This window comes from Nannospalax galili, unplaced genomic scaffold (assembly GCF_000622305.1).
Source record: "Nannospalax galili isolate Female #2095 unplaced genomic scaffold, S.galili_v1.0 scaffold1022, whole genome shotgun sequence".
In the NCBI taxonomy this organism is placed as follows: Eukaryota; Metazoa; Chordata; class Mammalia; order Rodentia; family Spalacidae; genus Nannospalax; species Nannospalax galili.
The window spans coordinates 638,144-665,166 of NW_008348201.1; the positions used below are offsets into that span (position 1 = coordinate 638,144).

Genomic DNA, 27,023 nt, shown 5'->3' on the forward strand with positions numbered 1-27,023 from the left:
TTTTTTAACTGTAAAGTTGTTTAACTCTATCTTTGCAATTAACATGGACCAAAATAAAACTCACTCAAGATTTTTCCATGCTAAGGGATCCAACCTGGCTGGTCTCCTTTCAGGTAGCTGACCTACCCCTTGGCTCTAACACAGATTCTACTTGATGTGCTTGATAAAGTCCATGTTTATCGGGGGTCCCACAGAGGGGGGCATTACATAGAGGGGTGGAGCTTGCAGCCCTGATGTATGGGCTTTACCCCCAACACAAATCATAAGCAAATGAAGAAATACACCCAGGTTCCCTGGACATTGCCTCACAAAATCAGTGTACTGGCTGACGGTTCTTTATATAATAGGCCAGAAGAGAAAGAAACAGAGACCAGCTCTTCAAAATGAAGGCAAAGAATTAAAATTTTAGATCCAGTTAAATGGAAAATCTTTTAATTTTCAGGAATGTGTAGTACTGAAATCTGTGTTTGAACTTACACTGTTTCTACTGTTCACTACTACTTATTAGTGTGAAACTATGTCAGAAGAAAACAGAGGGAGGGAGGCACAGAGGAAGCACCGGGGTGGGGAGGGAGGGAGGGAATATGATCCAGATTCTAATAAAGGCCAGTATTTACTACTTGTGTATTTTGCTCTGAACTAGGCAGTTACTTTCATGCCTTGCCACAGCTGAAGCCAGTGTCCTCAAAGCTGAAGGTCATCTTGAAGCCACTGTCCTCAACACTGATGGTCATCTTGCATGTGGCCACCACTATTCATAAGGAAGGTTAGGCAAGTATAGATGTTCATCTGAGTCAGAAAAAACAGTCCTTAATCATAGCAGGTCAAGGGTCCCGGCTTCATGTAAGAAGTTCTGGTAATGATGCTGCTAGTTTGATCATTAATGCAGAAATATTAATAGAGTTCTAGCCTGAAAAGAGCCAAAATGTCTTACAGGCTTTGCAATCCCCGAAATGCTATAAATCTTTGAAGATGTTACATCCTTCTCATTCCCCCAAGGCATCTGTCAAGTTGCCATCCAAGAGTAGAATGAGACAGGTCCCAGAAACTTTTTGAAGCTATTAGAAAGATTGTTAGGGAAGTGGCTCTGAGTTTGAGTTTATCAAACCAACACCCTTGAGATGTTTATCCCTAACAATAAACCGTCATGTGCTGGATGGTGAAAACCCAGCCAACAGTGGGATACAAACTCAGTGGTAACCTTCATAGCCCTTCCCTGTGCTGTATTATCACGGAAAAGTTAATTTAAAAATGCACACAACATAAGTTGGGAGTGGTCAGGCATTTTTTTCCTTAAGAAAGGACCTTTCTAGCCAAACCTAGTCACTTCTGTGATTTTGCTCTACTAAACTTTCCCAAGTTTTTCTCCTGAATACTATTTTTTTCTACTCTCTTCAACTTACGAATTTTGTAGTAGTCACAGACTAACTAATTGATGGCATTTATCTTTAGTGGATGTGTGTTTTATCATGTTTCATGTGTTTAAGTGTTTCATGTACTATAGAAGATTATCTCTATTCTGTCCAAGTATTACTGAAGAACTTTGACTTAAACTTAAAAATCATTTGTTTAGAGGGTGCCAAATAAGCTTTTTTTAAAAAATATTTCATTTATTATTTTTATTTTATGTGTATGAGTGTATTGCCTGCATGTATGTGAGTGCACCTGTGTTGTGCAATGCCGTGGAGGTCAGAAGAGGGCTTCAGATTCCCCTGGAACTGGAGTTAAGGACAGTTCGTAGCTACCATGTGGGTGCTGGGAATTGAACCTGGGTCCTCTACCACAGCAGTCAGTGCTCTTAACCACTGAGTCATCTCTCCAGTCCCCCAAATAAGCTTTTAATTATAGGGTAATATGTGTTACAAATTCTCACTGGAAATTTTAATATTAACATTTTAAATTAACCATGATGAAAAAGTCACATCTGTGGAGGCCATGACAATTAAAAGGTATCTCCTGGTTGTGAACCACATTAGAAGCTGAACATGGAAGTGTGACATACCTGTAATCCCAGCACTCCAGAATCTCATAACTTTTAAAAATTATCTTTAAAAAATGGAGTCTTTTGTGGGGTTCATGGCCCCCAAGAACCAAAGTTGACATGTCTTCCTTGTACAGAGCCCTGCTGTTCTGTGACTCTGTGTTTGTTACAGATGCCCACTTACACAGGCTTGCTGCTTTTGCTAAGAGCTTTTCTTCATCTCCCTTTCCTAATCCTCCTCTTTATTTTTCCTTTTGAAACCAGTGCTGGTGTTTGGTCCCGAGAAGCTGGTAGGGGTAGGGGATTTGCTGAGGAAGGACTGGCTGAAGGCACAGAGGGTGGGGCCAGGCCTACCCTGTAAAGCTTTCTCAAGTGGATTGCTTTGAACTCTGATTTTGCCACTAGTTTATTCACCGGAAAAGGGCTGGAATTGGGACTAGTGTTCCAGTTTGGTTTCTGTTGAAGTTAACTAGCACAACTAGGGTTGGGGGAGTGGAGAAGGAAGAGAAAGTGTGGTCTGTACCCTATGAAGGGAGCTACACATGGAGACTAGCAAGGCAGCCCGTGTGGGGACATGCTGAAGGGCAAGGGAGAGCTGGGGAGACCCCTGGAGGAGGTGGAGGCCGTGGAGCAGGTGCCTTGGGTCTCCATCATCAGGGCAATGCTGGCAGGACTGTCATTTTGGATTAATCACAGGGAAGGCGGCCAGGCAGGCCAAAAGCCTGGATGGGGACTGGGGTGGGATCAGTGAACTGGGAGGAAGACTGTGAAGAAGGGAATGATGTTTTCAGAAAGGTCCAAGAGGGAAATCAGATGGAACCTGTGGCTGAAGGCATGGGAGAGAGACGAGGAGCTGAAGACAGCATGGCTTTCTATTTTGGATACATAGGTCCTTTCTAAAGTTCCTGACCTAGAAGGCTCTGGGTGGTAGAAAACATTTAAGGACAATGGCACACAGCAGGGGACGTGATGGGGGAGGGGGTGACCCACCATTCCCTAAATGCTCCATGCAAAAGGTACAGTTTATTGGACACTTAAGATCACCTGGACTGGGGTGTGTGTAGCCAGTCCCAAATTACTGACAGACAGGAGAAATAAGTTCTGCTGGCTCCTCACAACAGGCTGAATACAGGTAACAATAATGTGCCTTGTATTTCAAATGAGTTAGAAGGCACCACCTAAAATGTTTTCACCACAAAGGACCTATTGGAGAAGATATAACACTTGCCCTGAACATTACACATTCATGTATCACAGTTCACATTGTACCCCATAAATATGCATAATTTTTATGTCAACTGAAAATAAAATGAATATAAAACAGGCCTGTATTCTGGAATGAATACTTAGCAACTAGGGGCTGGAGAAATGATCAGCCTTTAAGAATGCTTGCGGCTCTTGCAAAGGCCCTGAGTTCGGTTCCCAGCACCCACATTGGGTGGCTCACCAGAGCTGTGTTGGATCCCCTAGAGCTGCCTTTAACTCCAGCTCTAGAGGATCCAACACCATCTTCTGGCCTCTCAGGGTACTTCTGTGTGTGTGTGTGTGTGTGTGTGTGTGCGCACGCGCACACACACATACATACATGTGTGCATACACATACACATAAAATAAAAATAAAATCTTTTTAAAAATTAGTAACCGACTACCAGTGATTCTCTTGGACATCTGGAACTGGCTTCTTTGACAACTGACATACAGACCAGTTACCAACACTAAATGAGGATGTGTGTAAAAAATTCAGTTCTGCTGGGCATGGTGGCACACACCTTTAATCCCAGCACTTGGGAGACATAGGCAGGCAGATCTCTGTGAGTTCGAGGCCAGACTGGTGTAATAGCGAGTTCCAGGCCAGCTGGGGCTACAGGGAGACACTGTCTCAAAAAGACCGAGAAAAAAAACAAAAACAAAAACAAAAAAAACCAAACCACTATAAACTATGTAGTTTTACAGTTTCAGGGCCTTATAAGGGCAGGATTGGTAAATATTTTTACACTGGTAAAAACTTTACTTGCTTATAAAGATTATATATTGAGAATAAATTCTACCACAAAGAGAAATGAATATAGATTTCCTAAAGTATTAAATAATAACTGATTTCCCCTGAGCTTCTGGAGTGTGGGATTTATTTATTCACTCTGGAATGCCCATTTAAGGGACATGAGCTCTTAAGCACCGAGCCATCTCTCTAGCCTGACAATCCAACAATTATAAATCTGATACTGTATGCTTTGCTTATCTTTGGTCTTCAATAAGCATTTATTGTGACTGGAATATGATCCAATAAGCACCCACCTGGAGATGAATGAAAGAATGTAGGTCAACATCTCAGTGCCTTGAGATCTTAGAGTCTGCTAATATGTGCAGCACCATCACCAACTAGCTTTGGAAAATGTGGGACACATTGTGCCTGCTGTTTTGAGACAGGGTACATAACACAGGGTGGCCTTGAACTCATGGTCTTCCTGCCTCCGTCTCTTGAATACTGCAGTTGCAGACATGTGCAGACACATGACAGCACCGAACACAGCACAGGGGCAAGACACTCAGCTTGCACAAGCAAGACAGTGTGATACTAGTGCATGCACTGTTAAGATTGCCATAGAGCTGAAGACCTGTGTGAAGATGCGTTTTATATACATATATATATATATATATGTATGTGTGTAATAGATATGTGCATGTATTTTGGTGTGTGTGTGTGTGTGTGCGCTTGTGGAGGCCAGAAGACAACCTCAAGTGTTGTTCCTCAGGTATCACCTACCTTGTTTTCTGAGACAGGGTCTTTCTCTCGCCTAGAGTTTTCCCAGAAGGCTAGGCTGGCCGGCCAGTGAGCCCCAGGGTCTGTTTGACTTCACCTTCCCAGCACTGGGATTACAAATCTATGACCTTGCCTGGCCTTTATTCCCCTGATGGGTTCTTGGGATCAAACTCAGGTCTTCATGCTTGTGTAGCAAGCACTTTACCAAGTGTTTGAAACAAGGTCTTCTGTAGCCCAGGCTCGCTTGGAACTTGCCATGTAGCTGAAGATGACACTGGACTAACTCTTGCCTCCATCTCCCAAATTGGGATGACGTGCCTTGCATATTATTTTTTGCCCAGCATTCTGTTTCAATAGAAAAATAAAACCACTGGGATCAGAGAGATGACCCAGAGGTTAGGAGCACTGACTGCTTTTCCAGACGACCGGGGTTCGATTCCCAGCACCCACATGGTGGCTAACAACCATCTGTAACTCCAGTTCCAGGGGATCTGACACCTTCTTCTGACCTCTGTGGCCATTATATGGCATCAGTGCACTTATACACATGCAGACAATACACTCATACACATAACATAAAAATAATAAATATTTTTTAAGAAGAAAAAGAAAACCAGGAAGAAAAATAAACCCTTAATTCCATTTTCCAGAGACTGCCACAGACACACACTTGAATATGTGAATATATATTATTTTCCCAAAAGAATGACCTCTTTGTATTCTCTTTCATAATGTTCCTCTTGCATTTAAATATACCCTGTGTATCTTTTCATAGTACTTTATATTTTTATTTCTTAAGAGCTGTATACCTTCCCACTTTATAGATGTACCATAATTTCCTCTTGGCATTTAATGTATAAAAGTGCTCTCTGATTACATTTTTAAATGTAAAACTAAACAAGGCATTAAAATGACTCAGTGAGAAAATCAGTGCAGCACAGACCCAATACTGTGTTAATACAGGATCATCTTTAATTTTAAAAATAAAACTCCATGATGCAACATCAGAATCTGTGTTGTTCTTAGATCTGTAATATTTTCTTCTTTTCATTTATTTATTTTTATGGGGCTTTTGGGTACTCTAACATTCCCCCTCTGAAGAGGTAACCCTAGTAACCCTAGTATCTTTTAGGTAGACTGAAGGAGAGTGTCCCTCAGACTCCCTCCCTGTTCCTGGTACATCTGTTTATGGTTTCTACAGAAATCCCCTGCTCTGTAGTTTTTGTGCTTAAAAGCCCTGCGTTTCCACTCTGGGTCCCAATGTAGCTCCAGAGCCTGCCTGCGTCCCTGGCGGGTTGGTTTCAATAAAGCGGTAAGCTCTCCTGAGTCCCAGTGTCCGAGTGGTCAATTCAGGGAATTTTTCAGACCCCCAAACAAGATAAGAGCTCCCAAATACTTTTGACATTTTTGGCCTTGGAACAGAGTATACTGCTAACAGTCCCAAGGACATTTTGACTTTTAGCCAAGAAACTGGCTACTTTTCTCTGGGGTCTTTTTACCCTAACTGCCTAGCCAATTCCTACCTCCTATTCTTATCATGCCATCCTCTGTAAATTTTTTTTTTTTTTTTGGTCTTTTTTGGACAGGGGCTCCCTGTAGCCCCAGCTGTCCTGGAACTCACTATGTGGACCAGGCTGGCCTTGAACTCACAGAGATCCGCCTGCCTCTGCCTCCTGAGTGCTGGGATTAAAGGCGTGTGCCACCACGCCCTGCCAATTTTTATGAAGCAGAGTTCAAGTCCAAGTTGATTTGTAACAAGTAGTCACTTGGGGGTGGGGGTGGTCTTGTATGTTTAGAAAAGGTCATCTGAAGTTTAAGAGTGCCACCTAGTGCCTCCTTTCTTCCTGTTTGATGTGGGAAGATTTCTGTAAACATTTTCAGGATATTCTATGTATAAATATCTGGATTCATTAGCTTGGGTTTTAGATAATAGTAGATGTCATTCTTATGTTCTCAAGGGGGTTGATTAAGGGAATGGACTGCACTGTTCAGAGGTCTTAAAGGAAAAGCAAGGCACAGACTAAAAGTAAAAGGCAGTCATTTACTATCCTTTACTGATCTGCGCAATTAAACAGGACCTGCCAAACAAGAAAAATTAACCCCTGTGGTGTCAGTCCCCGGAACCGGCATTCCACCAAGCTTCATGTTTGGGAGGAACAGTATGGCATTTGAAAGTCTGCGGGGGTGTTACAGCTGAAGGTGGGTGCCATCAGCCAAACAGTACAGATTCTGAAATCAGAGTTTTGAGGAGGACACCTGCTACTGACCAGTCACAGTGTGACCCAAGGCATTCCTTTGTGAATCAATGTGGAATCAATGTGTCAGCGTGCTGTTAGGTGGCTCGGTGCTAATGGACAAGCCAACTTGTAGGAAAAGCACAGCAAAGCAAGTCTTAGTCTTATGAGCTCATTGGCCAGTTGCACTGGAGCAGGGCCAAGGCACCTGGTGGCTATGGCCACGGACCTGATTCACCCTGACTGTTTCAATTAGATCCGCTTCCCTTACTTGACTCACAAATCACTTGTTTTACTGCATGTTGTTAAGAGACTGTCTTCCAAATGGGTTGTGAAGAGATTTTTGTGATAAAATTCACAGGATTCCTGAAGAATAGAAACAGCTTCATACTCATTTTAGATAAAATTCCATATGACAGCTTAACAGATGAAGATATTTATTTGATTTCAACAACTCAGAGAACTGTGATTAGTCGATTGTGAATAGTACGCCTATCTCTCCAGAAAATACCTAGCTTATTCATAAGTAAAACAAATCCTTAAGAAAGTTCTTTTATGTTTATTCAGTGGATTTTCAAGTCCAAATATGTATTTTAAGAAGTGAAGAGTTTCACAGTTAGTCCTTGAAAATTACACCTTTAGTCTACATAATCAAAGAGGATTTTGCCTTATTCTAACCTAATTATTTTTTTATTTGGAAGATTATTTTCTCAAGTATTTATGTGTTAACAGTCATAACAATTCAGTTTAGTTTAACATGCAATCGTTTGTGTGAATTTAATTTTAACTCTAACAGTTGTCTTTTAAGCTCTTGGGCTTTATCACACAAATCCCCTTAAATTTCCCAACAAATTCTACTGTCATTCTACTGTCACCAACAGAGTAAAACGGAGCTCCCTCCCCTTTGAGAGAATTCCCGCATATTAATATCGTGGTAAGGAATGAGTCCACAAATTTTGGGCATCTCCACATTATAGATTTGGTGTGAGTTTCAGAGTAAAACAAAAGCAAACACGGTAAAAGGAATTCTTTTTGGTACTGCTGGGGATCAAACCTCAGTGCACTGAGCATGCTTGGGAAGCTCTCCACCACTGAGCCACAGTCAAGCCTGGTAAAAGGCATTTTGAAAGGAGGATTTTACAAATAAAATTATAGGTTATTTCCTCTTCTAAGGGAATACAAAAAAGCAGATAACAGAAGGAAAAAAGCAAAAACAAATGCCCATGTAGTGTCTATTCTGTTATCTGATTAAAAATAAATTCCTTGAAAGCAGCCTATGGAAGGGAGGCCACTGGCAGAAGTCCAGACTGCATGAGATGCCAGCAAGACGCTCGCCTCATGTGCAGCCAGGCCTGGAGCTGACTTCCTCCGAAGCAGCAGGTGAACTCACCGGTCATAGGCTCTGGGTTTGATGGCTTCATCTAGATGTGCGTCATCGGATGGGAGCTTGCTTTTACAGTGCTATACTATGAACCCTACAGGAATCTCACGGGTCCTGGGTCTTTAGGTTTCCAAGGGTAGCTGTCAGCCTGGAGAATCACTCACCATCTCTGAGTATCAAAAAGCTCACGAGGGGGCTGGAGAGATGGCTCAGAGGTTAAGAGCACTGGCAGCTCCTGCAGAGGACCTGGGTTCAGTTCCTGGTACCCACATGGTGGCTACCAACCATCTGTTAACTCCAGTTCCAGGGGATACGATGCCCTCTTCTGGGCTCTGTGGGCACTACTCACCCATGGTGCACTTACATATATGTAGGCAAAACACACATATAAAATAAAATAAATAAGAAGTTCACATGCTCATGGAGCCCTATCGTTTTCCTTCTTGTGGTCCTGACCCACTACAGAGCCAAGGCCTGGAGGAAGGACATTGCGGGTTGTCGCTTTACCCCCTCTTTCCTTTCCTTCCACCCACTCCCATGATGTGACGAGCTATCTCTGTGTCTCTTCAAACTGTGTGATGAACAAGTGAATCAATAAGAGATCAAATTTAGGTGTAAAGAATTTGAGTGGGTTTCACATAATGATTAAGCTAGGGAGACACATAAACATTTGCAAATTTAAAAAATTCTCTACATCCCCAGTGACTTTCAAGTACAACTTTGGAACACTTAAACATAAGAATGTTTAAAGTAGGTCTCTGGGCTTAGATTGTGGAAGCTGAACGGGAGAGTGCGTCCCTAGCGTGCATGAGGCCCTAGGTGTCGTCTCTAGCATAAATAGGTAGATTAAAAAACTAAATTTCTAAGTTTGCTTTTCATGTTTTCTAAGTAATATGCTTATCAAATACGTTTTGGAAAAACAGAAAGGCCTAAAGAATTAAATCATACCCATTAAATACAGTCACCAAGAAATAAAACCACTAACATTTTACAAATACAAAATCTCTCAGAGCTGGCTAGCCACCCATGCAGAGCATCAAGCCCAGGAGTCTGGGTTGCTTTAATTCCAGGATAAGGTCCTTAGTTTCTTCTATATTTTAAAAATATTTGTATCAGTTAATCAGGAAGTCCCTTTGGCACCAAGGAGTTCTTTTCCCCTACATAAACTTCGTGGCTTCTGAATAGCTGAACAAATTAAAATACTCCGTGTGGCAGTTAGTTTGAAAAATGAGAACATCATCCAAAGTCTACGTTAAGATATGAGAGCAAGAAAATGGAATTGCCTCACTCAACACTGCCAGCAAGCCAGGGCGAAAGACGTACTTGCTGTCTAGACCAAAAGACAAGGACAAGTCCACGGGCACTAATTCTCCCCTCGCACATTAGACCCACCTCTAGTTCCTATTCCTGTTTCTACTTATTTGTTCAATAAAACCAACCTGCAGTTGCAATCGTACCACCAGTTCTCCTTACGTTTAGGAGTGAACTTATCAGCTTCTATACAAAGCTGACAACAAATGCCACTGTTAAAGACTGGGATACTAAGGGTTTCATGGCAAGAAAAAAGAAAGGAAAACAAAACTGTGCAATGATGGGTGTATTTCAATGAAGATCTTCACTAAATGGGAATATTTAGGACAGAGACCTTTTGTTCTTGGTATTTCTAGAGACTGCTCCTGCCTGAGGTCTTCAAATGTGTTCAACAAGCCGGAACCTCACTTGTGTGGAAGGAGACAGAAAGCTGGGGGGCGGGAGGGGCGCGGAGTGGGTGGTGCTATGGTCATAAGCATAGCATCACCACATGAAACCCAAGATGGCCACAAGCATAGTGTCACCACCTGAAACCTAAGGTGCCAAATTAAACTTGAATTCATAGAGACACTAAGTATTTTTTAAGGAACATGCAATAGTTAGGGCATATTTGTATCAAAAAATTATTGTTTATCTGAAACTCAAATTTGACTGGGCATCATCTGTTGGGGTTTCTTCTGGGGAAGTATGGAGCCCTGCACGAAACTCCTTTCCTACCTCCCAGCAAAGCAGCCCAACTGTACATGCTGGGCTCCAGACAGCCTTGTGTTTGTAAAAAGAATTTAGCTAAGCCCCTAACTCTACCAAAGTTTGAAAACCACCTTGCTAGATGAATTCAGACAATGCATCTTAACCCCACTGTCTGTGGGCCCCATCAATAAAACAAAGTGCATGTGGATGTTCTGAAAATTAATTAAGGCCTGTAAAGTTCTTTGAAATTGGCATGTTCAGCCACATATGTTACAAAACATTTGTCACATGCCAGACTGCCTGAAAACACACCGACTGCTCAGTGAAACTACACAGCAGAGATTCTAAAATGTCAAACCAAAAACTTAATATTCCCTCACTGGAGAACCAGGACTTGCTAGTGAGTGAGTTCAGCTTTAAAAACAGGCTGGAGACACAGCTCAGCCCTTAAGAGCACAGGCTGCTCTTGCCCAGGACCAAGGTTCAGTTGCTAGCACCCACAAATTGGCTAACAGCCATCAATAACTCCAGTTCCAGGGGATCTGATGCCCTCTTCTGGCCTCCCTGGCACTGCACACACAGCTGCACTTACATACATGCAGGCAAAACACTCATATACACGAAACAATAACAGACACGATTTGCTTTTAAATGAAAGTATATCTATATTTTTTAGCTGAAGCACACTTTTAAAAGGACTTTACTCTCACACGCCTTTAATCCCAGCACTTGGGAGGCAGAGGCAGGCAGATCTCTGTGAGTTCAAGGCCAGCCTGGTCTACATAGTGAGTTCCAGGACAGCTGGGGCTACAGGAAGACCCTGTCTCAAAAAGACCAAAAAAAAAGACACAGGTGGAAGAAGCAGGGAGAAGCTCTGTGAGTCTGAGGCCAGCATGGTTTACATAGTGAGTTCCAGGACAGTCAGAACTACATAGTGAGACCCTGTCTCAAAAAAAAAAAAAAAAAAGGTGAAGAAAGCTGCTGTTCATTTCCTATTGTATGTAGTCTATTGTATGCCATTTTTATTTGGCGATTTTTTTCTCTTTTTTTAGACAGAGTCTCACTTTGTAGCTCTGGCTGGTCTGGAACACTCTAGATCAGGTAGGCCTTGAACTCCCAGAGCTCTACCTACCTCTGCCTCCTGGGTGCTGAGATGAAAGGTGTGAGCCACTACACTGGGCTAAGTCATTTTTAAGCTTCAAAAACTTTTTGTTAGAACACAACAGAGAAGACCACAGAGTAGAACACATCTGGGGGCCCCTTGGTGACAGTCAAGCTTCTCCCTAACTATTAGCTTCCTCGGACTCTCCAGTACTAAAGCAAGGGCTGTGGAAATGCAGCCTGCATCCCACGAGGCTGTCCAACACCTGAGGCACACACACCTGGCAATGGGCTGAAGTGTAAACATGTTTGCACTGTACTGAAGAGCAGTGGAAATACACATGTGTGAATACTGAATAGGAAGGCCAGGTAGACTCAGCATGTAAGGGGGAATTCGGAGCTCTCCTTCAGAAGCTTAAGGGCGGCCACATAAGAAGAGAAGCCCAATGAAAGCTGTCCACTTGTCTCTTACTGCTGACCGAAGGCAAGGTTTTGTAAGAGAACAAGCCCCGGAGGAAGAGCAGAATGAAATGTCTCAACCACACAGAAAGGCTTGCGGCTCACGGACATCACGCACGTCTCCGTACACTGCCTCATATCTAGGATGACCCATTCTCCAGTTCTAATGGCTTGACCAACTCCTAGTCATCCCTCAGACCCAGCTCAAGCATCTCTTCCTGAAGCTTTCCATCACAATCCAGGGAGGACAAATGGCCTCTGGCTTCACCTTTGTGCCATATTTCTCTACTCCTGCTTTTAGAAGTGCTCACTGCCTTCATTCTCCACCAACAGTGAGCTCTTTCAAGACGACCACTCTTGCCTGTTTGTACTCCTACAGCCTAACCCCATGCCTGGCACAATGCAGACATTCAACAGAGAGGCACGTTATGAGGAAACCCATGTCCCCCAGTTGAAATAAGCTTGGCTGGGTTTAATATTAAATAGCAAACATGAATATGTGAACATTATCTCTTTTTACTTTTCAGGGAAGAGAAAGAAGACAGGGGTATGGAAAGCAGCTTATCATCACTTCAAAGTGAATAAATGGCCAGGGAAAGATGAAATGATCTGGGTGGCCATGTTAGGAGCTAGAACAACAGAAGCCACTGTGACCTTCCCCAGAGGGGAAAGTATGCCAGCGGTACCCTGGAGGGCTGGCCTCCAGACTGAGGGCATAGGCAACTTGATTTCCATTTGGCTCCTAACAGCACCGAGAAGGCCACAAAGTTGTCATTAAGAAACCCCGCGTCTTCCTGTAGCAATTTCACACACTTGTTACTGTGGGGCGGTGTTTGATCTGCGAGTCATGGCTGAGGTGACCCAGATTCAAACTGGTGATTATTAATGTCACATCTATCTAGTCCTTCCTATCGCACAGCACTTCGAAGTCACTTAGGATCCTGCTGGGACACACCACAGCGCAGTGCTGTGCTGATTGGAACAATTCAGAAATGTGACCTTCGTGGACAAGATCTCATGTTTCCCAGTGTGGGCTTGCCACTGAGCTCAAACTCATTAGAATGTGATGGACATCTGAGGTCCTTAGGATTTGCTGAAAAGTTAATGGTTCAACTAATTTCAATGCTACCAGAAGGAATGCTCAGCTGGGTCTGATGACATATGCAACATGTACCAGTCCCTTAACACAGAAGGGACTTTATTGCACACTCTGAATTTGCCCAATTCATCTGTGAAAAATGAGACCACTAGTAGGGTTCTTAAAAGTATCAGGAATCAACTCACATGGTATTATTTTCTAGCAAACCTCTGTAAACCTCCCCAGTGAGCTTGAATTTTGTCACTGGACACACACATTTTAAACACAGTCACTATTACTATAGTGTCTATTACAAACCGGGGTGAACAGAGCACTCAGAATTCCGTGTTTAAAACTTTCCACATCCCCTATGCATTACACAATCTTCATGTTTATAATCTTTACAATGAAGATAAGGATGTTGTAACTATATCAGGTTAGTAACTTTTAATATTGTTATTAATATTAAAACTGGTGTGTCTCCTGGCAGGGTCCTAATATTAATTTGGATCTGGGAAGTATATATTCTCTGAGGTCTTCAAAACATAGCAATTGCTGGATTTTGAACTGGCCACAATGAAGAACCACTAAAGCTTCAATTAAGAAACACCCAGTAGCCGGGTGTGCTGGCACACACCTCTAATGCCAGCATTAGGGAGGCAGAGGCAGGTGGATCTCTGTGAAATAGAGACCAGCCTGGTCTACATAGTGAGTTTTAGCCAGCTGGAGCTTCAGGGAGACCCTGTCTCAATGGCCCCAGCCCACCCCAAAGAACACCTGGTGAATTATAAGCATTTATTCTCTGGGCTCTGCTGTGTGGCTTAGTGTTAATTATTTTTTTCTATTCTGGGTTGTGATCCCCACCCTCTGCAGAAATTGATGTTTTATATTGTTTTGAGACAAGGGTCTCACTATATAGTCCTGGCTGGCTTGGCACTCACAGAGATCTGCCTGTCTCTGCCTCCTAAGTGCTGGCCAAAAATTGATGTACCCAAATCTTAAGATTCTCAAAAGCAAAAAAAAAAGCCTCTATTTTTTCTAAAAAAAAAAAAAAGAAAGAAAGGATGAGGGGCTGGAGAGATGACTCAGCAGCTAAGAGCACTGGCTGCTCTTGCAGAGGAACCACATTCAGTTCATAGCACCCACATGGTGGCTAACAACCATCTATAAGTTTAGTTCCAGGGATCTGATAGTCTCTACTGGCCTCTGCAAGCACTGCCTGCATGGGTGCACTCACATGCATGCAGGCAAAATACTCATACACATAAAAATAAATTAAATCTAAAAAAACTTAAAAGAATGAATAAAGCCAGAGATGAACCTGACTAACATGAATATTTTTCAGTGACTCTTCAGTAATTCTAGTCAGGTCAAGCAGTGATGATGAAGGCAATACCCACAGTACCATTTCATATCAGCTACTTCTCTGCCCCTAACGTCCGGCCCCCAAGTCTGGTGTTTTAGAATCAAATAAATTTTGAGCTAAAAATGCCACCATGACCTTCACTTTATAACTGAGGATATGGAAGCATAATGAGTTAAAGAGTCCAGAGAACTAAATGACTCGTCCCAGTCATGAAGTTAGTAAGAAAGTCCACAGTTATCTAAAAGCATGTGATATATAGAAAATAAGTAAACATAGCAATGCTTAGGAAAGCTTCAACCAGTTACAGGTCAGCAACTGGGCCTGCTTCCTTTCTCTCCTTGCTTTTATTTAGGGGCTGTCAAGCCAGAGCTCTCAGCAGCCTGTATCTTGACCTAAAGTGGATTTCTCATCAGTAAACTGGATAACCTTGGTTAGGCCGCCACACAGAGACAGAGCAAAGATACAGGAGATGAATCGTAAAGCACTTGGTGTACTTGGGAGGTATTAGTCTTACACCATAGTAAGATCCCCCAAATTAAAACATGATCATTTCTGGACAAATAAGTCAGCTTGGCTTCTTAATGGGAAAGCCGATCCACTGCCAATTAGGCCCTGGAACCTGAGACACCAAAATAATCATCTCAAGTAACTCGGATTCCTAGCAATCTGGTTGGAATCACTCAGAGGATTAGCTTTTCAACCCTGGAATTTAGATCAGAGGATTTCAGGAGTAAATGACAGCCTGATATCCTTGGGCAACCCCAAAGTCTGTCTGAAGATGCTTCTTATATTTTTGTTTTAACCATGTAGCATGGTGCATGATACGGAGTTCCCTCCCTGCAGATACTCCACCTTCTATTAGGATGGAATTCCACTGGTATGACTACAGTTCATTAGCACTGGGGGGTGGGGGAAGAAAAGGAGGAGGCATGCTCAGCCTCTGTCCTTGACTCGGACCTTTCTCTAGCTTTACTCAAAGAGGGAATCTGCAAAAACAAAACACCCCAAACAAAAAGAATCTCAGAAGAGACACAATTCAGGCTTCTCTCTTTATCTTATCAATAACATTAAGATGGCCCACAAGTGGCTGCTCTGTAAAATGAGGGCATCATTTGCTAACTTCACCGCCTTAGTATCAGAATGAGATTGTAATAAAGCTTCTTTTCCCACACTGCATATTGCTGTACTACAGCGCAGAGTTGCTATGTTCATATCAATCTACTATGTGCCGTGCACTGCTCTAAGAGCTGGGACAGGGCAGCAGGCAAGAAAGCAGGGGGGACATCTTCGTGGAGGAGTAGTTACAGCTGGGTATCTGGCAGGCAGTGATGGGAATGTGGAGATGAGTCAAGGCTGGGACGTGGCGATGGCACTGGGTAAAGCAGGGATGCTCTAAACCACAAAGCCAGATCAGGAACACCTTCCTGATAGGTAACTTGAGCAGAAACCTAAACAGTGCAACAAGCCTTGATCCTATGAGTCCTCTTATAGGAGTTGGGAATCCAGCACAAACATGGGAATTAGCTGTGAAACTTGAGGACATAAAACAGCATATTAAGGTCTATGCTATACTTTGAACCAGCCCTCAATCAATCTCCAGTGATCCTTCAATTCTGTTTAGCCATGGCTTAGCTTTTTTTCTTGAGCACAATGCCTCACCAGTACCTCTTCACAGAACGCCTGAAAGTGAGAGCTTTCTGCTACACAGTGCAAACAATCTAAGCAGATAATTCAGGTAGACGTTTCCACTTGGAGGCCCTGGATATTTGATTTGGCAATGTGCAGACAAAGGGAAACTGGTGCCAAAACAGCTTTGTGACCGGTCATAACTACACACAAAGTCCAAGGGAAGCTGGATGGCTAGCCAGACATTAGAATGATGAATTTTAAAGCCTTTTAAAAATCAAAACAATTAAATTAAAAACAGCAAACAAGTTCAAACCTTCTCAACATTCAAATAATTCAACATCTAGGAAATTAGAGGAGTACCAAGCATTCTCTTTTTTATTGAGCTACGTAGACACAGAACTACTAATGCTCACCACTATTTATTTATTTATGGTGTTAGAGAGAGAACCCAGGGCCTTACGCTTGCTAGGGACATGTCCCACAGTCTGGAGTAAGTTATTTTTGTTGCTTTATTTAGAAAGGGTTACCCTGTAGCCCCAGCTGGCCTGGGACTTGACTGGGCTGGCCTCAATTTCACAGAGATCAGTCTGCCTCTGCCTCCTGAGTGCTGGGCTTAAAGGCATGCACCTCCATGCCTGGCAAGAGTTAAGTTCTTGTACTCTGTGTAGTCTGAGCATTTCTACAACAATGAACAGCTCTCAAAATCTCAAAGAAAAAAAGAAAAGCAGCAATGTCTGTTAATCAGTTTCCACAAAAGGACATACTCAAGAGTTTCCCCATGCTGCATAAGAAAAATTTCAGATCCATTATCTTAATTGGGAGGAAAGTGAAAACTGAGTGTATTTATTTTATTTTATGGATATTGAATATAGTCTATGGTGTCTGTAACAAAAACATGTATGAGCTTGAATAGTTTTAAAGAACTTCATGTTACGAAAGATTATGATGTGGAATTATGTCTGCAAAAGGATGAAACATTGCCGGCTACAAAATAACTATAATTAGCTAGTTTAAAGATTAGTTCACTAGTCCAAGGAAATGGGAATCATCAGTAAGAAAGTACACAGCTCTTTCAGAGAAGCTGAGTTCGGTTTCCAGGACCACGTAGGACCTCTCACAACTGCCAGTAACTCCAGCTCCAAAGGGATCTGATACCTCTTGTAGAATATGCAGGCACTGTATTTGCATAAGCACATAACCTCCCCCCTTAGATACACATAATCGAAAAGAATAAAGAAACTTAAAAAAATAGAATAGCAATCAGTATTTCTACTGTTGAAACAATCTACACATACACATTAAGGATCTGTGTTACTAAAGCTCTAGTTAAAATTTTCTGATCTTATAGTGCAAAGTATTTAAAAGTAGGAGTGAGATTATAATTAGTTCATATTGCCAGGTAAGTTTTGAAATTTTTATAGTGATTTAGTTGGGCAATATTTCATAAATTGATGTATTTCGCATGACCATGAAAATCTGAAATTTGTTTATTAAACAACTATAGAAACTCAAAATGTAAGGAGCATTAGGGCAAAGTTATTTTCCAAGAGTGTTAATTTCACTTTTAAGAAACACTGTGCTTTGGAAAAAGGTACAATTTTTTTCCCCAGTCTCGAGACACCTTTTCAGGTGAAGTACTTCCAAGTTTAAAGCAATGGACCAACTGTTAATCTGGAAAAAAAATTAAAATAAATATACTATGGAGTATGGTAAGTATACAGAAAAATAAGGAAAATAATGCATTTATTATATTATTTTTCAGCTTAGTTAGTGAACATTATGTTAATTATTTTTGAAGTTAGAGATAGTTTACCTAAAAGGTGTTAACAAAAAATAGATTGAATATAATATTTGAAAGCATAACTGGCATTGTATTTTCACAAAGCTCCTTGACTTTGTGGGCTTCTGTATTTGCTGGGGCCAGTGAGTGGCAGGCACTGTGCTAGGCATCTGATATACCACAGAGAGTAAATATGGTTCCCGCCCAGCACGAATCACTATCTACAATGTGAAGAGCAGAGATCCTGCCTGAACTAGGCTCAGTGACATCCACTGCCCTTTGACAGCAATATGAAGAATGAAAACAGCCGCTCAGAATGAATGAGCAAAAGAGGAGGGAGGGAAACGGGAAGAACGGGGAAGACAGAGCGAGAAAGCAGCAAGCAGGGAGGACAGAAGAAAAGGTCCGAAAGCACTGAGTTCAGCCTTGCAGGATTAGAAACACAGCTTTAGGACAGGCCGGAAATCTTCAGCATTGTCTAATTCAGTGGCTCCACCCCAGCTGTGCAGGGGAATCCCTGGAGGGGCTGAGATTCCACAGGAGGGCTGCAGTGTGCTTCAGAGGCAGAGCGGGTGCTCAGCCCACAAAGTCTCTCCTGAGTTCAACACCCAGTACCCAGGAACCCCACCCCCACCCCACTGTATTCAAATTTCTGCATTATTTGTCCTTTGAAAAGGTTCCACAGGTGTTTGATTAAATCCCTTGTACCCATCTACCCAATTCTTTTTTTTTGGTCTTTTTGAGACAGGATCTCCCTGTAGTCCCAGCTGGCCTGGAACTCACTATGTAGACCAGGCTGGCCTAGAACTCACAGAGACCCGCCTGCCTCTGCCTCCCAGTGCTGGGATTAAAGTCATGCATTACCACTGCCAGCCCCAATTCTTCCATTTTTAGAGAGGAGAAAACTGAAGCTCAGAGAAGCCAAGAAATTGACTGAAAATCACACAGCTATTGTTCTACATCCCATTTTTATGATTTTTCATAAAAAGACTACAGAGAGGGGCTGGAGAGATGGCTCAGTGGTTAAGAACACTGGCTGTTCTTGCAGAAGACCCAGGTTCGAATCCCAGCACCCACATGACAGCTAACAACTGTCTGTAACTCCAGTTCCAGGGGATCCAATGGCCTCTTCCATCCTCTGTGGGCATTGCACGACACAGGTGCACTTACCTACATGCAGGCAAAACACACATACACATACAATAAAAATAATAAAAAAGTAAAATAGAATAAAACAACAACAACAACAAAACCTTCTGTCTTTTTCTGCAGTGTTGTGATCTCACAACTGTCTGTTCTAGAATCCCTGCTCAAAAAACAACAGGATAAACAGACAAAATATTCTGTTAAAAGTTACTGAAACGAGGTTAAAAAGCCAGTGACTACAGGTGGTACAAACAGAAAACAACCAGTAGAGCCAGCATACACCATGGTAGCCTGGGTCTCCTCTGTGCAGCCAGTCAACTGCTCAAGGTGCCCACAGCCTGACAGCACTGCCCAGCCTGGTTTCTCCCCACCTCTGCAAGGACTAGAAATTTCAGTTTCCATGGATCAGGAAGGGGAGAAAAAAAGAGAGATTTTCCTGGTTTATTCCTTAAAATTCAGAAGAAGGTTAAGAAAATACACTTCTAGTCCTTCAAAATGGGGAAAGCTGGCCTGCTTTTCACACATTTGGCTGGACTGAAGGACATGGAGTTGGCTATTAGCCTGCCTAGCTGGTTAAACTTACAGAAGGCCTACAAAGGAAACACATAGAGTTAAGTGAAACATCTCTATTTTACACCCCCTCCCCATTCACAGAAACATAACAAAAGCATCCAGAATGAGAGGAGGCGCAAGCCAGCCCTTCAGCTCCTCTCCCAGACTTGTGTGTAAATGGGTGCGGAGACCACTCAGTGAAATGACTCATCTGAGCCTCATATGAACAAAGTTAAGCACAGAGCGTTGTTCAGAATTCCCAGAACACATCTGCGCTTTCTATAAGAAACATCTGCAGCTCTATGCAATTCAGACTTCATTTTATCTTTTTCAAAAAAATTATGTAACCTTCATATTCTTCAAGCAGTGAACATATTTATTAATTACATAGTCGCAGAAGAATTTAAAATGCCATTTCTTTTGACACAGCCTAGAACTACTACTTCAGCATTCAGGCACGGTGATCTTCTTACACAAAATCTAACAGTCCGCTAAATGGTTTGGAAAGTCTTTTAAACAAAACTAAGTACCTTTTTTTTTTTTTTGAGACAGGGTTTTCCCTGTAGCCCCAGCTGGCCTGGAACTCACTATGTAGACCAGGCTGCCCTTGAACTCACAGAGAACCACCTGCCTCGACCTCCCGAGTGCTGGGACTAAAGGTGTGTGTCACCATGCCCGGCTCCAAGTGCCATATTATCTAGTTTCTTTTAAGATTCAAAACAAGGAATTTGGATTATTCAAGCATAAAAATCGAGTAAGTGGAAATACCAATTACAGCTAACAAATTATGAATTTCTTCAAATGACTCTCAGGTTATCTGCTTGTCAATGAAATACAAAAAAATACAAATGCCCTCAGTGAAATTAACACAGCTGCTTAAATCAGTTTACTTTTAATTCTTTACTATTGCTATCGTTAAGCTGCTATGTATTTGCACGTGTGTGTGTGTGTGTGTATGTGTGTGTGTGTGTGTGTGTGCAGAATATTTTAATGAGGCCAGAGGAACTGGCTTGTATAGAAAAAGATTCTAACAGATGTTCTAGCTCAGCAGTAGCTAATGTGGGTTTGGTCCCAGAAGCAAGGGGCCTGGGTGTGGTGGGTGTGTCTGTCAGGCTGGGTGCTCAGCTGGTACAGTAACATGAACCTTGCTTTACCTCTAGCTGAACAAATGTCCTCCAAGGAGGTCTGTTTAACTGAAAGGCAGTATCCAAGGACACAGGGGATGAAAAGAAAGCCCCCAAGTACTGGCTTCTGGGTGTTTCCTCAGAGTCTCCTGCTCTACTAACCTCATACCTTCCCTTATTTTGATGAAAGACCCCCTTAGTACTGGTTACTGGTCACACTTGGGATGGAGGTGGTAACCTAACCTCCAGGATTCAGTGATCCCTGTCTCTACAGGGGCTACAAGAAACATGGCATTTACAAATCTGGACTAAATGGCACTATTTATTGCATGGTGGAAATTGTTCTAAAGAGCCAGAAGAGGTTTTGGCACTTATGCAAGTCAACCACTGTTGAACCCAAAGAAGCACTATATTCTCCGGGATGCTCCTGCCAGCACTGAAAGGGCCTGTGTGAAAACACCTTCTTGAGGACCATCCCAGCACCTCACCCACCGGATCCCCTCTGGCTGTGGGCGTTGTGTTTCAGGGGGGACAGAAAACATTCCTGGAAACAGAGCCCCCCAGTCCAATACCACCACTCCACATATACCAAGTCCTGAGAGTGTATATTTTCTTACTTTCAAATTTAGTAAGTCAAATATATCTGCTAGCTATTAAAAAATCTGAGCTGCCACTGTGCTAAAAACTTTCAGGCTCCCAGAAGAGGTAGATTTGGAAGATTTAGTTCCTGTAGAATGGGGAAATTATTTGCCGTTTTCCTCATTTGTTTTAAGAATGTTCTTTTGAATTTCTCTCTATCATTTTAGTGGGGTTTGGGGGCGGGTTGTTTTGTTTTTTTGAGATAGGGTCTCCCTGTAGCCCCAACTAGCCTGGAACTCACTATGTCCACCAGACTGGTCTCTATCACGGAGATCCGCCTGCCCCTATCTCTAGAATACTGGGATTAAAGGCATGTACTACCCATGCCCAACCATTTTTTCATGGCCCTTCAAAAAGAAAAATAGGATACTCTGAATAAATGGCAATGATTCGGATGATTATGATGGGTCCTTATAGAGGAGAGGAGGAAACTTGAAAACATTAGCTACGTACATTGTGGTATCAGATGACCTTTCCCTGTCTCTTCTTTAGAGAAACTCCCATAATGGCACACTGTGTTCCTTTAAGATCCCTTTAAGTTCCTGGTGTTTGCTTAAAGCAAATGGCACCCTAGAAAAGCAGGGCCAACAATGTTATATCATATTAAGTGGTGGCTACTTTGTATTGGGCCTTTTTTTTTTTTTGGAAAAGGCAACACAAATGGAGGAAAAGGTGGTTATAAAAAACATCACAGGAAACCAAATAGCCTTTATGTAAATTAAAAGCAATCACAGCCTGATTCTTGGAACACACTTGGAAATGCTTTTTGGCATGCAGCTGCTACGTGGGGCCAATCTTATGTGTAATTGGAAACATTTCAAACAGAATTGTTACCAAAGTCAAAGACCATAATTGTGAGCCCTGGGCTCAATGCCTCCATCAAAGAACAACAAGAGCCCTGGGAGGAGAGGTCAACCACTGGGGGCGTCTCTCCACAGAACTTCCACACTAGTGACAAATCTTCCTCTCCAAATGCCCAATGAGAAGAGAAGAACACGGAGAAGCCGATAGAACTATAAATCCACAAATGGGATGGAGCTCTGAGGGGCCTGTGGCTTCAGGACAAGTGAAATAACATAGCCCTAGCTTTTTCCTGAGGCATATGTAATGTGCTAGAAACGAAAGACATGTCTCCCAAGTAGTTGCCCCAAGAAGAAAAAGGCAACCTCAGTTTCATCAGCCAGCTGATTTTTAGGATCACTTGATAAAAGACTTGGAGATGGGTATTAAGTAAAAGCAAACGACAGCTAATTGCTCACTGGTAGCTCTAGGTTTTAAAATGTTTGCACCGGCTGCTGCCTACCTGGCATTTTTATTTTTAAACATACCAATTTTACAGGAAAATGAATGTGGAAGGGTCTCATTAGTCCTGGTGGTGCCATCATCCTTGTTCCTAGAGAGGTCCCTTCAAAAGTGACCAAGAGTACTTAGTTTAGTCTAAACAAGTACACAGACCATAGACATGGGAAGAATTATTACTCTCTGAGAGGCCTGAACCCCTCTAGTAACTGGAAACAGCTGGTGCCCAAGACCAGCGGCTCAGGAACAGCTCGTGGAAAAACCATGTCATGGCACACAGAGAAGATCTGATTATTCTGTCGTATCTGTGTGCCAGAAGTGTCACGACATCAGCATGCTCCAAGTCGTAAAGCAGGTCTCTTCCTACCATCCCTCCTCAGGAGAGAGGGTCAAAGGGAAACAAGCTTGCCGGGATTGCCCACGTGGAGTCAGGCCGGTCTTTCCTACTGCTCCTGGATGCTCACTCCACAGCCCACAGCAGGAGCTGCCTCTACTACTTCTGCTCAGCACCACTATAAACAAGGAGGTATATCTGTTGGTTACTGGAGTGCTGAGGGACGACATTCTCATTTGTTCAAAGGGAGGAGTTAAGGGGCAGGGCTGCTATGCTGCCCAGGCCATCCTGGTCCCTGGCACTCTGCTGGGAACACTGACTCCACTTGCTGAGGTTTGAAGAACTATAGCAATGCAGGGCTTGGCCCACAGATAACTGCTTTCTTCCTCCCAACTCATCTGTCCATACCCACTTTCTAAAAGCATTTAGTGTGGAACTCTGTAATCCTTTACCCTATGGCCAGGAGAAAATGGTCCCTTAGAACATGCACCCACCCTCCCACCCACCAAGAAACAACTCATTCACTCTCTAATTCTTCTTTATTATAGGATGTTAACACCTGGATTTAAGCAATTTCAATATTCTTACACTAATAAGAGCTAAACAATGTGGGGCTGGAGAGATGGCTCAGTGGTTAAGAGCACTGACTGCTCTTGCAGAGGACCTGGGTTCGATTCCCAGCACCTACATGGCAGCTAACAACCATCTGCAACTCCAGTTCCAGAGGAATGGGACACCCTCTTCTGACCTCCTCGAACACTGCATGGCATGGGTGTACTTATATACATGCAGACAATACACTCATACACATAAAAATTTTTTTAAAAATCTAAAAAAAGAAATGAGTTGAATGAATGTTGTTTTACATACATAACATGGAGAAACCCAGAGAGCTATTTTTCTGAGGAGGAGGAGTCTATCCTGGTCAAATGACATCATTAGCATTTCTATGCACACACAAGAATCATTGTGTGACGCCTGCACGCGTGCGGGCATGCGTGCGTGCGTGTCATGGAAGTCAGAGGTTGATGTTGGGTATCTTCTTTTATGGTTTTCTACCTTATTTTTTGAGACAGGGTCTTTCATTGAACCTAGAACTCACTATTGGCCAAAGAGCTCAAGGGATCCTCTTGTCCTACCCACTCCCCAAGGGCTGACCACACTGCACTTTTTACATGGGTCCTGGAGATCTGAACTCAGGTGCTCATGCTTGCAGAACAAGCACTTTACCAACTGAGCCACTGCTCCAGCCCCTCATTTTGACTTTAAAATATTTATTTTTATTTTATGTATATGCGTCTGTATGTAAATGCACCATGTATGCAATACCTACAGAGCAGAAGAGGGCGTCAGATCTCCTGGAACTGGGAACTGGAGTTATAGACTGTTGTTAGCTACCATGTGGGTGCTGGGAACCAAACCTGGGTCCTCTGCAAGAGCATCCAGTGTTTTTAATGGCCGAGCCATCTCTCTAGCCCCCATTTTAAAGCTTTATTTCTTTTTTAAAATGAAAGATGTACTCATTTAAAACTACTTTATCCAGGAAATTAGCTGCTGTGATTAAAATTCAAGTAAAGGACAAGTGTCACTGAGATATAGGGAAGCTATTCAGAGTTCCTACTGGAAAATAATTTATAGATTCTTTTCCATGTCATGAGTATTGGAAATGTCACTCACTCAGTGTATCCCAGTGGTGGAGTCAGGTGCCCAGCATTGAGAGGAGGCACAGAACTCCACCATTCATATTCCACTGACAAACAACTGTGGAGTTTAAAGAGATTATCTCACAATGATATTTTTAAACTTGTATGTCGGCTTACTTTTGAAAACCCTTAAGGAAACTGTAAATTTTAATTCTCTTCTGGTCTTTTCAGAGTTAACCTAAGAGAATATTAGGGACAGCTCTGTTGCAGTCCAGCTGTTAACCACAAGAGTTCTCTTTCTTTCTAGCTTATATTGGGTTTTCCTTTCACAGCCCAAATGGATTCATTACAACCCCCTTTACTGCAGAGATGAATGAGGGGCCCACAGACCTTAGTTATAGAAAACAGAGTCAACCTTTTAAATTGGTATTACTGGCAGAACTGATTGTATCTGCCACTTAATAAAAATACAACACTTAAAAAAAATCTATGAATCAACAGGCTCACTCAGTGGTAACTCTCCAATTAGTACCAAATTAAGGATGGAAAAACTAAATTTCTAAGCCCATATCAATTTCTAAACTCATATTAGTCTCGTTGTGCACAATTCAGTTTCTCTCTCTCTCTCTCTCTCTCTTTTTGAGGCAGGGTCTCCCTGTAGCCCCAGCTGTCCTGGAACTCACTATGTAGACCAGGCTGGCCTTGAACTCACTGAGATCCGCCTGCCTCTGCCTCCAAAGTGCTGGGATTAAAGGCCTGCGCCACCATGCCCAGCCCTCCCTTTCTTTTTAAGGCTTATTTAGAAGCATGAGTAATTCATTCACATTAGCTATGACTTATTAGAGTTTTTTTTTTTTTTCAGTTCTGCAGTAAATGTGATAACTCTTAAGGGTAACATCCATTTATTTCCAGCGCTTTCTGTACAGCACATGCACTGTTAACCTTTAAATCCTTCGTATAAACAATTCAGGCCGAGCTTGTAAAATATCTCCTTCTGTGTTTCCTGACTCTCCAGTTGATGGCATTTAGAACCGTCTGGTACCAGCAGGTGCTGTATTTTGCTTTCTTCAGACCCTGCTGGTTACAGTGACAGATTCTTGCCCCAGCCAAGTCCTGCCACCTAGGTTGGGATCACACTGGAGGCAAAATGAACCCAGGTCCACCAGACAACAAGATAAATGGCTGCTGTTTAAGTTTTAAATCCCCTGGTGGGAGTAAATATTGTTCTAGAGAAAAGGGCTTGATAAACATTGCATCATTGTTAGGGAGCTGTCTTGATTAAAACAATTTTTAGATTAAGTTGGTGCTCAATTCAAAATGTATCTATCTTGCTGTCAGAGGTATTTTTTCTTTCCCCTCCTAGTCTACAAACAGAGGTATTGTTGGGGATGGTTAACAAAGCTGCCTTCTCCCAAGGGGCACAGCCTCACTCTTGTTATAGAAGGCCCAGGAACACCGACACGTCACTGAGGGTAATGGAGACAGCAAAGGCTTAGAAGGAAAAAGGCCAGTTGTCACCTAAGTGACAGGCAACAGCTGAGTTCACACATCTGGAGCTAGACTTGGGCAAACATTAGGGATCCTCAACAGTCTACACCTTGGGCCTGTCTGAAGAGACAGATGGAAGTTCCCTTCACTCCCAAAACACGTTAAAAAATACCTGCTGGTGAACCATGTCAATTATATAACATCGGCGCAGACCCCGCCTTTCCAAGTGCTGATCAAAACCAGGCGGCAGACAGAACTGCGCAAGGACAGATAGGAGATACAGTTCCATCAGATGTAATTTGTCATCCATAAAACCTACCCTAAGAGCCACAAACGTGGCGTCCCCTTTTACAGCACAAGCGCACTTGAGCTCTGCACAGAGGCAAGCTTTTTTACATACGGTCCTTTCGGCCGGTTCGTGGCGCGTTCTTCCCGTTCGTGGCTGCGGTTCTGCCTCGGACGGCGTTTTAAAACCGGCAACACAGAGCGCCTGGCTGGAGAATCCGGTCCTGCAGCGCCGGCTGGAGCCCGGGGTGGTGCCCAGCGTCCCCGCGACCTCGCGGTACCTCCCCTTCCTCCAGTCTCCTGCGCGCAATCTGTGGACCATTTTCCCAAAGTCCCCAAAATAACACGGCCCTGCCAGCAGTCCTTGGCGATGCCGTGTGTTTTTCTTAGAGGGCAATGAAAACTCAGCAGCTCTTTGCCGCATCCCGAGTCCCGCTGCTAATTATTAACACGCCTAGTTTCTTCAACTTTTGCTGCCTGCCGCCGGGAAGCCGCGGCTCCCCTTCTCCGCCACGCGCGTGCTGCGGGCTCCCTCCCCTCCCCACGCAGGGAAGTGTGCGGCTGCCTCGCCAGGGCGCGCGGGGGGCCCAGTCTCCCCGCGGACGCCAGTGGGTGACAGGCGATGCCGGCTGCCGAGCATCACGGGCGCCGGACCGCGCAGCGGGCCTCGGGGCCGTGGGGACCCGCGCATCCCGGCTGCCGAGCAGCACCCGGGCCCGCGCGTCCGGCTCCCCGCGGCCCC

General features: G+C 43.2%; 1 protein-coding gene across 3 annotated transcripts in view; it reads right to left on the reverse strand.

The window, feature by feature from the left end:
• Positions 1-27,023, reverse strand: part of Prickle1 (prickle planar cell polarity protein 1) — a 103,602-nt gene that overhangs the window by 75,813 nt on the left and 766 nt on the right. The window contains exon 1 of one of the 3 annotated variants that reach the window (XM_029569190.1): positions 26,397-26,414. The exons of 1 other annotated variant lie outside the window; for it this stretch is intronic. The gene's annotated coding sequence lies outside the window, so the exon portion shown is untranslated. Of the gene's footprint in view, positions 1-26,315; positions 26,332-26,396; positions 26,415-27,023 lie in introns of those variants that run through there. One more of the 3 variants, XM_008844860.3, reaches the window with a different exon arrangement.